At 39.1% G+C, this 16,109-nt stretch overlaps 1 protein-coding gene across 1 annotated transcript in view; it reads right to left on the reverse strand.

Annotated features, from left to right (window-relative positions):
• Positions 1–13,877, reverse strand: part of MUCL1 (mucin like 1) — a 57,420-nt gene extending 43,543 nt beyond the window's left edge. Inside the window, exons 1-2 of the transcript XR_006885708.1 lie at positions 13,863–13,877; positions 9,753–9,815 (exon numbers count right to left, since the gene is read on the reverse strand). The gene's annotated coding sequence lies outside the window, so the exon portion shown is untranslated. The remainder of the gene's footprint in view (positions 1–9,752; positions 9,816–13,862) is intronic.
• Between the last annotated feature and the right edge of the window lie 2,232 nt (positions 13,878–16,109).

The following is a 16,109-nucleotide window of genomic DNA, read 5'->3' on the forward strand; positions in this document are numbered from 1 at the left end:
ATGGTCTGGCCTACAAGTCACCTAAGTGAAGTCAGCTCGGAGATCTATTCACCAAAGTCTATTCCGGGAAATGTCAAAAGTTTGAAGTGCCTGCTGGGGTGCTTTTCCATGAGGCTCCGAGACTGTCCACCTTTGTTGGAGACACAACTCTGGTCTGCAGTGTCTAGCAGAACCTGTAGTTAAACATCAGAGTTCAAAAAAACAAATATCTTATGGCTATGGTTAATTTATTACTATAGCCAATAAAATCAGAATAGAGAAGAGGGAAATTCTCTACTGTGGTACAGTACATAACTATTTCATAGTAGTTTTGTTGAGTGTTTTCCCTGAAGGTGAAAGCAAATTAATGGGAAATAATGATATGTGAGAGCGTTCACAAATCTCCAGAGTCCCTGTAAAGCCTATAACATTCTGAAAAATTTAGAACAGTTCACCTACACAAATTTAACATCAGAAAGGCTAAGCATCTCTTCTGACTTGACAATTTGAGGATTTGAATTCCTCCAGACTGAGATAGAGAGAAAGAGTTGCCATGGCTTTAAGAGGTGGGGTGGGTCCAGAGCAGCTCCAGCCACTCCATCCCCCAAATTGATAATACTCTATTAACTCTTTGGCAGAAATTCTATTGATTGCTTTTGTACACTGCTTTGCAGAAGCTATCTTGAAGAAATAGCTGGTTGAGTCAGTTATTATTTGTTCCCCCTATCTTTCAATATATCCCTTAAAGCCCCATGCTTTTGAATAGTATGGCTCTTTTTCTCATCATTGGATCTCACGCATGTTAACTGAGCCATAGGGTCTGTCACAGCTTCCTGGATATTCTATTAGATTCCACACTGCAAGATTGCATGACGTACCCAAGGTTGAGGAGCCCCTGAATCACTGCCTTTATCTTTATGTTCTGTGTTAATGACATTAAATTAGCTGTGTCCCTATGATTCGCATCAAGCCACAATAAAGACTCTTGGACCTAATAAACCAATCGCTTCTGAAGGAAAATTTCATTTTTGGATGGAGGATCGGGGAAGGCAAGTAACCCTCTCAGGATACATTTACCGAGCTCCCGTTTGCCCCCACCACATCAGGTTAGGGGTCAAAAGTAAGCAGCCCCTTGGTCATCAGTCGTCAATCCAATAATCCCTTCCGCTCAGCAGCATCTAAAATTAGCTATTAACAAAACGACTGTAAATTCTAAAATCCATGCCAAAAACAAATCACCAGTTCTCTGCTGCCTTTTCTTTGTAAAATATCAAATTCTTTAAAAGTATACCCTCCGGGCTCAGTAATCACCTGATCTCACCCTCCAACTAGCTGTATAGTCTTTTGCATAATCAATGGCCTTAATTTTGTGACTTTTGGGCAAACTTAAGACATCTATTCAGATAACCTGTAGCAGGGTTTCTCAACCTTGACATGTTGACATTTTGACTTAGATCATTCTTTGTCACGTGAGGCTATCTTGTGCATTGCAAGGTGCTGAGTCCACCACTGGCCTCTAATCGATAGATGCTAGTAGCACCTTCCCAGCTGTGACAGCCAAAAACTACTTCCATGCAGCCAAATGTCGCACGGGAAGAGAAATTGCCGTCAGTTGAGAACTACTGTCTTCAGAGGATACATTTGTTTTCTATGGCTGGGTAACAAACTTAGTTACAACACCATAAATTTATCATCTCACAGTTTCCATATGTCAGAAGTCTAGGCTTGGCATGAATAGTCTCTACTCAAGGTCTGATTGGGCTGAAATCAAGATGTCAGCCAGAGCTACAGTTTCCACCTAGAGTTCAGTGTCTACTTCGAATCTCATGGCTATTGACAGAATTTGGGACTTTCTATCCTTCTGCCTAACAATTCATGTCAATTCACTTAGCCAGTTCTCTGAGAATTAAAACCATTTCTTCAAATATCACTGGTAAGCTTTAGCATCATTAATTTTCCTCAAAGCTTTTACCACTTTGTGCTAAAAGTGGATAAGTAAACATTCTGGAATCATATACTAATCACATACTTTCCAATTCCCAATTTAAAAACTGCTAAAAAGCTGCTAGCCAATAAAATATGATTCATGGGTCTGAAAGTAAATCCTGCCAATTACACCAACCGGAGCTAGCACATGTGTTCAGACAGCCAATCAGACTCTCTCCTAATTCAGAGATATTGCCCAGTATTAAACTGCAGTAATATTTTAGCAGATATAGGCAATCAACAGAGACCCAGACGAGTAGAAAAATATCTTGGAATCCCACAAAGGAAGCATAGTCTTTGGCCCAGAATAATGAATCAGTCTCGTAGAGGGGTTTAGTGGTGTTACCCCACAGAGTGAGGGTTATTGAAGTTTTGAAATATCTCTGTTTTATACTCCAGAGACAAGTATAGTTTGCGTGGCATTTCCCAGGGATCCATTCCTCACAAATCTATAGATTCTGGGTTTATTTACTCTGAATAAGCCTCAATCCGGAACAGCCAGCCAAGGTCATTCAACAGGCTCTTCCTCCTAGGAAATATTCTTAGTCGATTTGTCCACTAGACAATGAAATATACCAAGTACAATGCCTTCTCCTTCCCAATGGATGTCTCCACAGGGAAAAAGAAAAAAGTAAATAAACTGGAAGCCAGCTGCTTTAACTCCTTCCTAACCATTTACAATACACCTTCACTTCTAACAGGTAATCGTTCTCTCCCATCATCTGCTCCTAGAAGTAGTTTGCATTCTTCTTCCTTGAAAATTTTCTCCAAGGCTATTATTCTTCTTGTTTCCATTTGTGCTCACTCAACTACAGCCAATTTCGACAGCAGATACTAAGGCAATAACTTTCTAAAATACACCTGAGAATAAGGTAGCCAAGGATGAGTTCAGCACTCAACACAGAGAGGAAATGTAATCCTGTTTAATTTAGAACGTGTGGAGGATAAATCCCACATCTGGAATACAGCATCACAGAATTTGTGTATCGTGTAACTGAACAGCATTTACCACAGTAGAAGGCGTATTATAATAGACCAATTTAGTACTGTTGATGGATTACATACAAGAGCAGTCAGAAAAAAATTTGTCTGAGAATCAAATCTATCGCCTGTGGACCAGGTCTTCTATATCCTTAGCACTCATTTCATCATTTTATATCCAAAATTCGATCATTCGGGATTCATATACATGTACATGGAATAAACATAGATTCCATGTTTATTATTGTAAGTTTCCAAAGTGTAGCCTTAAATCTGGTTTTTCTCCAGGCCTATATATGTGGAGCTTTATAAGGAAAAAAACAAACTCCAACTTTCATGTTGCTAGTTATTGTTCTTTATGTAAAAGCAGATAAACTGTTGGCAATAGGAAACATAAGGGGAAACGGAGGCAATCCATGGGTTGAAGTAGGGCACGTGGCAGTCAAGCAGGACCAAAGGCATGAGGGCCAGTCTGTGCATCTGAATGATTCAAGGTCAATTACATGTCCAAATATAAATGAGTATTTGGTCTCTCCATCCCAATAAATATATAAGAAAAAAAATGATAATGTTTGCAGAGTTCCATACCAGGTTGCAGAATGTGGCTTCCCTATTTGATATGCGGTGGGAGCAACAAGTTTCCAACGCAGCTGAGCTCAGAGATGGCAAAAGGATCTGGGGGTCAAGTTCCTGGAGTTAAGTACCATCTGCAGATCAACTCCTGTCCAAAGGATTTGGTCTACACAACTCTGGATGGAAGCCTAAGATGGAACTTAAAATGGGAAGGATCCCGGGATATATTAAGTTTTCCTGAAATATGCAACAAGGTAAGACAGCCTTCCTCTGAAAAAAGGAAGAGAATCAATTTTTCAACCTTAGTCTGTCCAATATAAATTCTTGATAGAGATGTCAAGATACATTCAAACACTAAAATTGTATAAAACAACATTGGCAAATTTCTTCATAGATATAGATCGCTTTAATTCAAATACAGTCTTTTGCCTTTTATCTTAGTCCATTCAGGCTGCTATAACAAAATGCCACAGACTGGGTAGCTTATGAACAAACATTTATTTCTCATGGTTCTGGAGCCTGGAAGTCCAAGACCAGGATGTCGGTATGATCAGGTTCTGGGGCAGACCCTCTTCTGGGTTGCAGACTTCTGACTTCTTGCTGTGTCCTCATATGGCGGAAGCTGTGAGGGATCTCTCTGGGGTCTCTTTTATAAAAGCACTGATTCCATTCATGAGGGCTCTGCCTTCATGGCCTAATCACCTCCAAAAGCCCCACCTCCTAAAATCAACCCTCACCTTGGGGTTTATGTTCAACATACGAATTTGCGGGGGGGGGGGGGGGGGGACACAAACATTTAGACCTTAGCACCTTTACTCCCATATGTGCATTTAGTCACTGTCTTTATACTTGCATTTTCTCATTTTAAAAATTTACTACTTCCTAAATTTGGTATAAGATTAAAATGAAATTTTATGTGTGAAATGATTAAATAAAATGTATAACTTATGTAGCCATTTCCAGAAATCTTTGAAGAGGGGCGGAGCAAAATGGCGGGGTGAGCTGACCCGGGATTCTCTCCCCTCCAAAATACAACAAAAGATTGGAAGAACTGAATTTCAGAGAATAAACATAATGCCAGCTCGTTAGAGACCTACAATACCAAGAAGGCGGAGATCATAAATCTTGCTTACACCCTCGGAGGTGCTGGAACGGTAAGAGAGAACATCGCTCCCTCCCCTAGAGTCTGGATCGCTGCGGCGTGGGTCGGGAGGGAGCGGGGGAGGGGCCACGCGACCGGGGGATCATCCAGGACTCCTGCCGCTGATTCAGTGGAGACCCACTGACGGGGGGAAGCTTCCGTCCGCGGGGACCCTATAAATCAAGGGCCTTGGGAGACCAGAGAACAGAACTGATCTGAACCCAGACTGGCGCGTGTGAGTAACAGCCCCTCCCCCCCCAGCAAAGCCAGTGGGCGCAGCCATCTTGCCCCGAAGGCGGAGAGCTAACACGCCGCTTTCGACCCCCATCTAGTGGCGACAGGCTGTAACTGCAACTGAATTCTACCACCATGAGAAAAAACCGCTCCTCTACCATCCAGCAATTTATAAAAGCCCCAGACCAGAAGGAAAACAATAAAAACACAGAATTAAGTCCTGAGGACTTGGAATTAGGTAAACTAAGTGATAATGAATTCAGAGCAGCTATAATCAAAAAACTCAATGAGGTAGAGAGAAAGATAGAGAAACAAGCCGAGTTCTGGAGTTACTTCACAAAAGAGATTGAAATCATAAAGAAGAATCAAACAGAATTACTTGAGATGAAAAACACAATGGACCAGATGAAACAGAATACGGATTCCCTGAATGCCTGTGTAGACAACCTAGAGGAGCAAATCAGCATAATCGAGGACAGACAGGCTGAATGGCACCAGACAGAGGAAGAAAGAGAACTAAGAATTTAAAAAAATGAGGAAAATCTCCGAGAGATAATGGATTCAATGAGGAGTAAGAACATAAGGATCATAGGAATTCCTGAGAATATGGAAAAGGAAAATGGAGCAGAAAGTGTGCTTAATGAAATTATTGAAGAGAATTTCCAAAATCTAGGGATCAACGGAGAAATGTGTGTAGAGGAGGGTTTTAGATCTCCTAGATTTGTCAATGTAAAAAGACCCACCGCACAGCACATAATAGTAAAGTTGGCAAATAGGAATGATAAGGAAAGAATACTCAGGGAAGTAAGAAAAAAAAGAGAATAACCTATAAAGGAGCCCCTATCAGACTGTCAGCGGATTTCTCTACAGAAACCCTACAAGCTAGGAGAGAATGGAGTGATATATTCAAAGCTTTAAAGGATAAAAACCTTCAGCCAAGAATACTCTATCCAGCAAGAATTTCCTTCAGATATGAGGGAGAAATTAAATCTTTTCCAGACAAACAAAAGTTAAGGGAATTTGTAACTAACAGCCCTCCATTACAAGAAATCCTCAAGAAGGCTCTCATACTTGAAAAAAGAAAAAAGGGAGAAAGGGGACACAAGCCACAGACTAGGGAGACCGATGGATAGAACCAGAACAGGATAGCAAATATTCAACTATAGCATTAGGGTAAAAATAAGGAAACTACCAAAACAAGGACGATCTTAGCACTCTAACTACAAATTAATAAGACGAGTTGGAATAAAAAATGAAAATAATTATTTAGGAGGGGAAGAGCAAAGGGTCTAAATCAGTATTGGTCGAGTAAGTAAGAGACCACCAGAGAATAGATTATATTATACACGAGATTCTAAATACAAACTTCAAGGTGGACACTAAAATAAAGTACAGAACAGAGTCACAAATCATAGATAAGGAAAAATCTAAGAAACCCAGCATAAGAAATTGCAGTATTAAATGGGTAGTCTAAAGCTCACAGGAAAAGAAACACAGGAAAACAAGATAATGAGCGACAGATTGACAGCATTAAGTCCACATGCATCAGTAATCACTGTCAATGTGAACGGATTGAACTCTCCAATAAAAAGACACAGAGTGGCAAAATGGATTAAAGAACAAGATCCAACAATTTGTTGCCTCCAGGAAACACACCTCAGCCCCAAGGACAAACACAGACTCAGGGTGAAGGGGTGGAGGACAATACTTCAAGCAAATAGCAAGCAAAAAAAGGCAGGTGTTGCAATTCTCATATCAGACCAAGTGGATTTCAAAATAAGACAGGTAAAGAGAGACACAGAGGGACAATATATAATGATCAAAGGGACACTTCATCAAGAAGAAATAACGCTTATAAATATCTATGCACCCAACACAGGAGCACCAAGATTCATAAAGCAACTATTAACAGACCTGAAGGAAGATGTTAAAAACAACACAATAATAGTAGGGGACCTCAACACCCCACTCACATCAATGGACAGATCATCCAGACAGAAAATCAACAAGGAAATAGTGGAGCTGAATGAAAAACTAAAACAATTGGACTTAATAGACATATATAGATCACTCCACCCTGAAGGAGCTGAATACACATTCTTCTCAAGTGCACATGGAACATTCTCTAGGATAGACCATATGTTGGGAAACAAGGCAAGCCTCTACAAATTTAAAAAAATTGAAATAATAACAAGCATCTTCTCAGATCATAGTGCTATAAGGCTAGAAATTAATTACAAGAAAAAAGCTGAGAAAGGCACAAAGATGTGGAGACTAAACAACACACTACTGAACAAGCAATGGATCATTGAAGAAATTAAAGAAGAAATCAAAAAATACCTGGAAACAAATGAAAATGATAGCATGCCATACCAACTCATATGGGATACAGCAAAAGCTGTATTAAGAGGAAAATTCATCGCAATACAGGCACATCTTAACAGACAAGAAAAATCCCAAATAAGCAACCTTAAAGCACACCTAACTGAACTAGAGAAAAAAGAACAAATGAAGCCCAGAGTCAGCAGAAGGAGAGAAATAATAAAAATCAGAGCAGAAATAAATACTATTGAAACAAAAAAGGCAGTAGAAAGGATCAATGAGACAAAGAGCTGGTTTTTTGAGAAGATAAATAAAATTGACAAACCAGAAATCTTTGCTCATAAATCTATAGATTCTGGGTTTATTTAATATAATTAATCCCAAATCTGGATACCCAGCTAAAGCCATTCTGTACATGAGGTCTCTGCCTCTCAGTAATAAATATTATTCTACTTGCCCAACATCAAGCTGAAAATGTGATTCCACTGGATCACCAGCATTCTTTTACTTCCTGATGATTTGTCTTTAAGAAAAAGAGTAATTGGCCAACTTAGTTTTGTTGAATTGATTAAATAATTAAGCAGCCAGAAAGGAAAATGTAATTTCTGCCAGAATGAAACCACCTGTAGCCTGGCTTCCTAATGTCTTTTGCACTTTCAGCACACATTTTATATCTTAGGTTATATTATTTAATGCATAGGCTCCATATTTGTTACTTTAAGTTTCCAAAATGTAATCCTAACTCTGGTTGTTGCCTGAGATTTCTCCATTCCCACCTGGGTAGTTTTATAAGAAGAAACAAACTCTAATTTTGATGCGGCTTTATTTGAATTCAGATAAACTTCCTGGGAATCGTAGAGAAGAAGAGAAGGTAGGCAATCAGGTGAGATAAAATGCAGGGACATTCAAGCCCAGCAGAGCCAAAGGCAGAAAGGCCAATGTGTTCATATGACTGATTCCAGCTCAGCAACTTCACCAAATATCCTCCAGTAGTAAAGCAATTCATGCAAATAAACCTGCAATACACACAAGAAAAGAAGGATATTGCTGACAGAGTTCCATAGACGTTTACAGAACATAGCTTCCCTATTTACTATCTGCCAGGGGAACAAGAGTTCCAAATGCCCGTGAAGTCATAGGAGTCAAAATGATCTGGGGTTAGAACTCCTACAGCCTGGTACCTGTGAGAAGATCAGCTCCACTCCAAGACATCATGGTCTATACAACGCAGAATGGGAACCTATGATGAGCTAAAAGTTTTAGAATGATAAGGATCCCAAGATTTATTAAATAGTGTTCCAAAAACACGCAACCAGATAAGACAGTCTTCCTGTGAAAAAAGAAGGCGGCCAAATTTTCAGCCACAGGCAGTTCAATACTGGATCATGTGCCAAACCATGACTAGACACTGAAATGATATAAAGCAATGTTGGTAAAAAGCCTCCTCAGAACTTAGATTGCTTGAATACAAAACAGGTCTTGGTCATATACACCATGTATCCAAAACAGATACATACTATCTCTGTACATCCATTTCTTCTTCAAAATTTACTACTTCAAAAAGTTGGTGTGAGATTAAAAACATGTGCAATATTTAACATTGTGCCTGGGATAGTCTTAGATTAACAAATGTTTGTAATAAATCAATATGGAGGAAAGAAGGGAAGAGATAAGTAAACCTGCAAGGCAGGCCTGAATCTTGACCCTCAATAAAATATTCCCAATATCCCCTGAAACACCCTCAAAATTATCGAGTTTATACTTATTCCCAAAAGAATACTCACTGTAAGGTCATTTTCCATTTCTTAGGAAATTCTCCAAAGGAGAGGTAAATTCACTGACTATGGCTACCCCAAATAGGTGCATGGCCAAAGGTTGCATTTTTTTAATCTTTGCAGTATAACTCCTACTAAAGAAGAAGTTGGACAGATAGCACACTAAAGGAAAAAGTCAGTCAAGGTGGTAGCCAAGAAGCGCACACCATGTGGTCCCTCTACTTTCTGTCTACTTGCTATGGAAAACCAAATGGAAGTAGAAAGCAAGGAGAACACAGGGCATTTTTCATGCCTTCTCCTGCTTCAACAGACATAGTCCACTGTGAAATGGAGAAACCTAGACGATCCAGAAGCCACATAAAGAAATCCACCCAGACAGCCTATGTTAGCAAGTGCCATTGTGGAAGTTTCAGCAGCAATGGAGACGTTTACAGAGACTGCTGAAATTAAATGAAAATATCAGGAAGAGACTTTTGAAGCTTTTCATCAAACAAAAGTAGCTGCAACCTAGTCCACCAAAATCCTTATATAATACATTCTATGAAGAATATATGATATCAGGGAGGAATTCTAGATGGAAAGAAAACAAAGATTAAGAACATGTGTCTTAGAACAAGTAATGGTATCTCCTTCCTTCCAGTGCTATATATATCAACTTCTAAAACAATTGAGATTCCTTTTGTTACTCAAAAATTGTGAGAAGAATGGAGAGGTGGTAAAGTTGGTACTATTCACACAGTTAAACAAATGCAGTCACTCACCAGAACTCCTCCCACTTGCTCAATGCAGTATGATCAGAAAGACTCCCAGCCTCTGGCTTATTCCTGGGGCAAGAAAGAAAAGAATGGGACATACATTCAATGTTCACACTTTTCAGGAGGCTGCCCAAAGGACTGTCTTCAATCTTTCCAGCCTTGGAGGCCAAACAGTATCCAGCACACATTAGATGTCTGGGTGCTGCTGAGAACAAAAAAAGAGCATGGGGCCTGCCAGTGCTCCAGAAGACCCATTGTACAGCAGACAAACACCAGAAGGAGCAAGAGATTATGAACTTCAAAAAAAAAGAAACTAGCAAATCCCTCTAATTGGGAATTTACACACACGTCATAAAACATGCAGATACAGAAAAGATTTGAGAGGCCCCCAAGAATCTCTGACTAGGCTGATTAATGAGGGTCTTCTCCTATACGAGGCCAGACCTCGTGGGAGAGAAGGCTGCTTTTTCTTTTCCTTTTTCTTTTCTTTTTTTTTTTTTTTTGAGGAAGATTAGCCCTGAGCTAACATCTGCTGCCAATCCTCCTCTTTTTGCTGAGGAACACTGGCCTTGAGCTAACAACCATGCCCATCTTCCTCTACTTTATATGTGGGATGCCTGCCACAGCATGGCTTGCCAAGCAGTGCCATGTCCACACCTGGGATCCGAACCGGTGAACTCCAGGCCACTGAAGTGGAATGTGCGAACTTAACTGCTGCACCACCGGGCCAGCCCCAAGGCTGCTTTTTCTAATGCTCAGATACCAACACATAGAGTCAAGGAAAATGAAGAAACAGGGGAAAATGACCCAAACAAAGTAATAAGATAAAGCTCAAGAAACCAACCCTAATAAAATGGAGTCATATGAATTACCTGAGAGAGAACTCAAAGTAACCATCATATAGATGATCAACACGCTCAGGAAAAAAATGCATGGAAAAGAGAGAATTTCAATGAAGAGATATAAAATATACAAAGAACCAAACAGAAACTTTGTAGCTGAATAATACAATAACTGAACTGAAAAATTTAATAGAGAGATTCGATAACAAACTAGATCAAGCAGAAGAAAGATTCAGTGAACTTAAAGACAGAGAGGAGAAAAAAGAAAAAAGAAAGAAAAGAATGAAAAAAGCTTAATGGACTTATGAGACACCATCAGGTGGAATAACATGTGTATTATAGGAGTGCCAGAAGGAGGAGAAAGAGAGAAAGGAACAGTACATTTACTCAAAGAAATAATAGCCAAAAACTTCCCAAATCTGGGGAAAGAAATGGACATTCAGATCCAGGAAGCCAAAAGAATCCCAAATAGGCTGAACATCAAGAGATCTTCACCAAGACACATTATAACCAAATTATCACAAGTCAAAGACAGGGATGTCATCATTGTGGCATCATGAAAGGATACCTTTGTCTCTCCCCTTCAATTTACAGCAAGTAAAGCATCCATAACCCAACAAAGGCTACATTACCCAACACACCAGGACACCAGAGAAATCCACACATTGGCATATCAAAGGTGAGTAGAATGGAGCACACAAAGGAAGCTAAACAAGGGAACAGGAGAGGCAGAGCTCAGAATCCATCCAAAAGCAGCAGAATACACATTTTTCTCATTCTCAAGGATAAAACATCCATTGGGAAACAAAACAAGTCTCAATAAATTTAAGAAGATCAAAATCATGTCAAGCATCTTTTCTGACCACAATAGTAGGAAACTAGAAATCAACTACAAGAAGAAAGTTGAAAAAAATCACAAATATGTGGAGACTAAACAATATGCTACTGAACAACTATTGGATCAATGAAGAAATCAAAAGAGAAGTAAAAAAATACCTGGAGACAAATGAAAATGAAAATACAACATACCAAAATCTATGGGATACAGCAACAGTGATACTGAGGGGGAGTTTATAGCAATGCAGGCCTACTTCAAGAAACAAGAAAAACCTCAATCCAGCTTTACACCTAAAGGAACTAGAAAAAGAAAAAAAGAAGCCCAACGTCAGTAGAAGGAAGGAAATAATAAAAATCAAAGTGGAAATAAATGAAATAGAGACTAAAAAGACAACAAAAATAATCAATGAAACTAAGAGCTGGTTCTTTGAAAAGATAAACAAAATTGACAACCCCTCAGTGAGACTCACTAAGAAAAAAAGAGAGAAGGCTTAAACAAATAAAATCAGAAATATACGAGGAGAAATTACAATGGATACCACAGAAATACAAAAGATTATTTAAAAACTACTATGAGAAACTATATGCCAACAAATTGGATAACCTAGAAAAAATGGATAAATTCTTAGAATCATACAACTTTCCAAAATTGAATCAAGAAGAAATGGGGAATCTGAACAGAACAATCACTAGTAGGGAGATTGAAAGGGTAATCAAAAACGTCCCAAACAAAAGCCCAGGACCAGACAGCTTATCTAGTGAATTCTACCAAACATTCAAAGAAGGTTTAATACCTATCTTTCTCAAACTCTTATGAGGCCAACATTATCCTGATACCAAAACTAGATGAGGACAACACAAAAAGGAAAATTACAGGCCAATATCACTGATGAACATAGATGCAAAAATCCTGAACAAAATATTAAGAAACCAAATACAACAATACATTAAAAGAATCATACACCATGATCAAGTAGGACTTATTCCAGGGATGTAAGGCTGGTTCAATATCTGCAAATCAATCAGTGTGATATACCACATTAACAAAATGAAGAATAAAAATCATATAATCATCTCAACAGATGCAGAGAAAGCATTTGACAAGATTCAAAAGAATATGTATAGATGGCCAATAGGCACATAAAAAGATATTCAACATTACTAATTATTAGGGAAATGCAAATCAAAATCACAATGAGATGTCACCTCAAGCCTGTCAGAATAGCTTTTACCAAAAAAGACAAGAAATAACAAGTGTTGGGGAGGACATGGAGAAAAGGGAATCCTTGTACACTGCTGGTGGGAATGTAAATTGATGGAACCTCTGTGGAAAATGGTATGAAGATTCCTTAAAACATTAGGAATAGAGGTAGCATATGATCCAGCCACCTCTGAGTATTTATCCAAAGAATATGAAAACACTAATTCGAAAAGATATATGGACCCTATGTTCACTGCAGCATTATTCACAATAGCCAAGACATGAACACAACCTAACTGCCCATCAAGGGATGAACAGATAAAGAAGAAGTGATATATATATATATCAATACTACTCAGCCAAAAAAGAGATGGAATCTTGCCATTTGTGACAACAGGGATGGACTTTGAGAGTATTATGCTAAGTGAAATAAATCAGGCAGAGAAAGACAGACACCATACAATTTCACTCATATGTGGACGATAAAAACAAACAGACAAACACATAGATACAGAGAACAGATGGGTGGTTATCAGAGGGGAAGAGGCGTAGGGGGAGGGTGAAAAGGGTGAAGGGGTCATTTGTACACTGACGGATGGAAATGAGACTTTGGATGGTGAATATAATATAGTGGATACAGAAGTCAAATTATAATGAAATTTGAAATCTATATAATGTTATAAACTAATGTTACCTCGATAAATAAATAAATAAATAAATAAAAAGAAAAATGATCTTAAAACATATCCTTCCATGCACTTAGGCAAATGGTTCCAAATTACATTTGAATAGTGTAATAAAATGTTCAGTGTAACATTTAATCTAAATATCAATCATCTTCAGAAATCTAGACTTACTAATAAACTATGCAAATATTCCTAGATATGCCATTCTTTACTTAAAGTTCAAAACTAAAGTGACATTATCAAAATTAATGTAAACTTATCTTACAATTTTCAGGAGCAGAAGCTGTCCGCCTGAGTTTTGCAGGCTTAAGGCATAACTACCAGCCTTGCTGAACGTCTGAGGGTTCCTGTTAGATGGACATTCTGATGAAATAGCTGAAAAAGGACTTGCTGCATTTTCGTTATCAGAATAATTTCGCATTCCACTGTATTTCATTGGAATCAGAATTTCCTGCAAATGGACTGAGGTCAGGACAATTTTACACACAACTGAGTGATCTGATCCACTCAGGGAGAAGGACAGAGCCATCAGGGGACATTGTACACTAACCTCATGTAAACACACGAGTGCTCTCGTTTCCAAGGCCAGTGTTGATAATGAAGCCATGCTCTGGTCCTCTGGTCCCTTTATATTTCAGGAGCCGATGGGGACTGTCCTGATCCTTCAGAGACGTGCTGGTACTCAGGAAGCCACAAAAAACAACAAAAGAAAAGTCACACATCTTTTGGAGGTGAGGGTTCAAAATGTTGATGGTAGTGATGTCAACATTGTATATGCTTGTCAAAACTCATCACACAGTACATTAAGCTCTGGGTATTTTGCTGTATATAAATTATATTCCCATTTAAAAACAAAATAATAATTTGAACTGCTTTAAGCAACGAGTTTAAAAATAGGAAATAAATTAGATTGTTGCATCCTTTCTGGTTGGCTACAGATTGCTGAGAAGTGACTGCTCTCACTTGCTCAGCCAATAATTCAGAAACGTGGTGGAGGTGAGGTGTGGTCATGCAGAACCCACCAGTACAGCTTTTCCAGACCCCAGAATGCTGACCAGGGTGCAAGGCAGGGTTTTGCTTATTTCTAGTAGCTTCTGATCTCTTGTAATTCCTGTAATTCCTTTTATTTCTATGGTGGTTTCCCTTCTGTCATTTCTTCTTTTCCATATTTGTGACATCTTGCTTTTTTAAAAAATTAGGTCAGCTATTGGGATTATCTATTTTAGTTTTTGAACAACCACATTCTGCATTTATATATTGATTCTACTATTGTAAAACTTTCCAACCTTTTCATTTCTGATTTTATCTTTATTTCTTATTGCTGCTTCCTTCTGTGCTGCTGTTATCTCTGTAAACTTTTCAAATAGAATGCACGGATTATTATTTCTTTCTTCCTTTTGTAATTAATGCAACTCCTTAAAGCTATGAATTTTCCTGTGTGCACAGCTGTAAGCAATATCCCATTAGTTCTTATATATGTACTGTTTTGTTATTACTGTTTTCTAGAAATTCTGCAATCTCTCTTTCTATCTCCTCTGCCTCTAGAGACAAGCTTGTCCATTTCTGGGTGGAAATGCCTTGTTTTCTTCTAGTTTGGGTACAATGTGCTCAAGAATGTCATCGGTACTGCTTCTGCTCTTTGCAATCTACAGACATTTTCATGGTGACCTAATGTATGGACAATTTTAGTGACTCTTTTGTGAGCACCTTTTAATTATCTGCTGGGCTCAATTGTTGAGACTTAGGGAAAAAGTGAATTAATTCCATTAGTGTGACCCCAGCTAAGAAGAAAACTTTTTACAATGACTCAACAGCCTCATGCCACAGAGGATTCATTCTCCACCCTGGTCGCAGTTTTCTCCTTCCCAATACCCATTTCCAAAGTAAAACCACAATGGGATGGGAGTGTCTTCGTACAAATCTCGCCTATGACACCAATTGCATCCTTTCAGGTGAGCTCCAAATTGGGGGAAAGGAACGCTTACACACACACACACGTGCACATACAAATGCCTGATTTGTTTAGTCAGCGTTGCAGGAACACATGGACCACAGCAGGGCCAGTACATCTCACTGTGGCTTTCCTTGGCTCCTGAGTCCCCGCAGGGCTGCACTTCTGCTAGCAACACTGGCCACACCAGGTAGGTCTGTCTTAACTTTGTCCTGGGCCACAGCCTTTTTATTTTAGAGCTATAGCACCTTTTTAAGAGAAGTTCCACAATGTTGGGCCCTGGCAGGGCCAGCCAGCAGATGTTTGAGCCCCACTCAGAACCAGCGAGGGCCCCCAGATGCCCAGCTGCCCCGAGCCTGGCCTCCAGCCTCATGGCAGCCGGAACCCATTCCCTTGGAGGGTTTATAACCAGATGTTGTGGAAATAACAATTACACGGCTTGCGTGGATTCAATCTCTACAGCTAATCATAGGAACTAATTATAGGTTGTACTACCAAATAATTTCAGGGAAAAATCAAACAATGTTATTTCCTTACCAATAAGCCAGTCAACTATGTGTAAAGTCTTATCATCCAGTATGGGGTACATATTTTATTCATGAATCAATTTCTAAACAGAATTTGACAGTGCTAGCCACCTCCTACGAGATGTGCAGATCAAAATAATTAACCTTAGGTCAGTTCCAGTTCACAACATTGATCTGGGCAGGTAAGAGGAAGCGGCCATGTCAGCAGCTCTAGGCAAAGCCAGCTCCCTAAGCCCTAGTGGGGTTATTTTAAGCACCAGGTGTTCTGTGGGCAGTTAAGATGAAAGAAGAGACCCACCAGCTCTGGACAGGCCCCATA

The sequence above is a fragment of the Equus quagga genome, chromosome 1, assembly GCF_021613505.1.
Source record: "Equus quagga isolate Etosha38 chromosome 1, UCLA_HA_Equagga_1.0, whole genome shotgun sequence".
NCBI classification, from domain to species: Eukaryota; Metazoa; Chordata; class Mammalia; order Perissodactyla; family Equidae; genus Equus; species Equus quagga.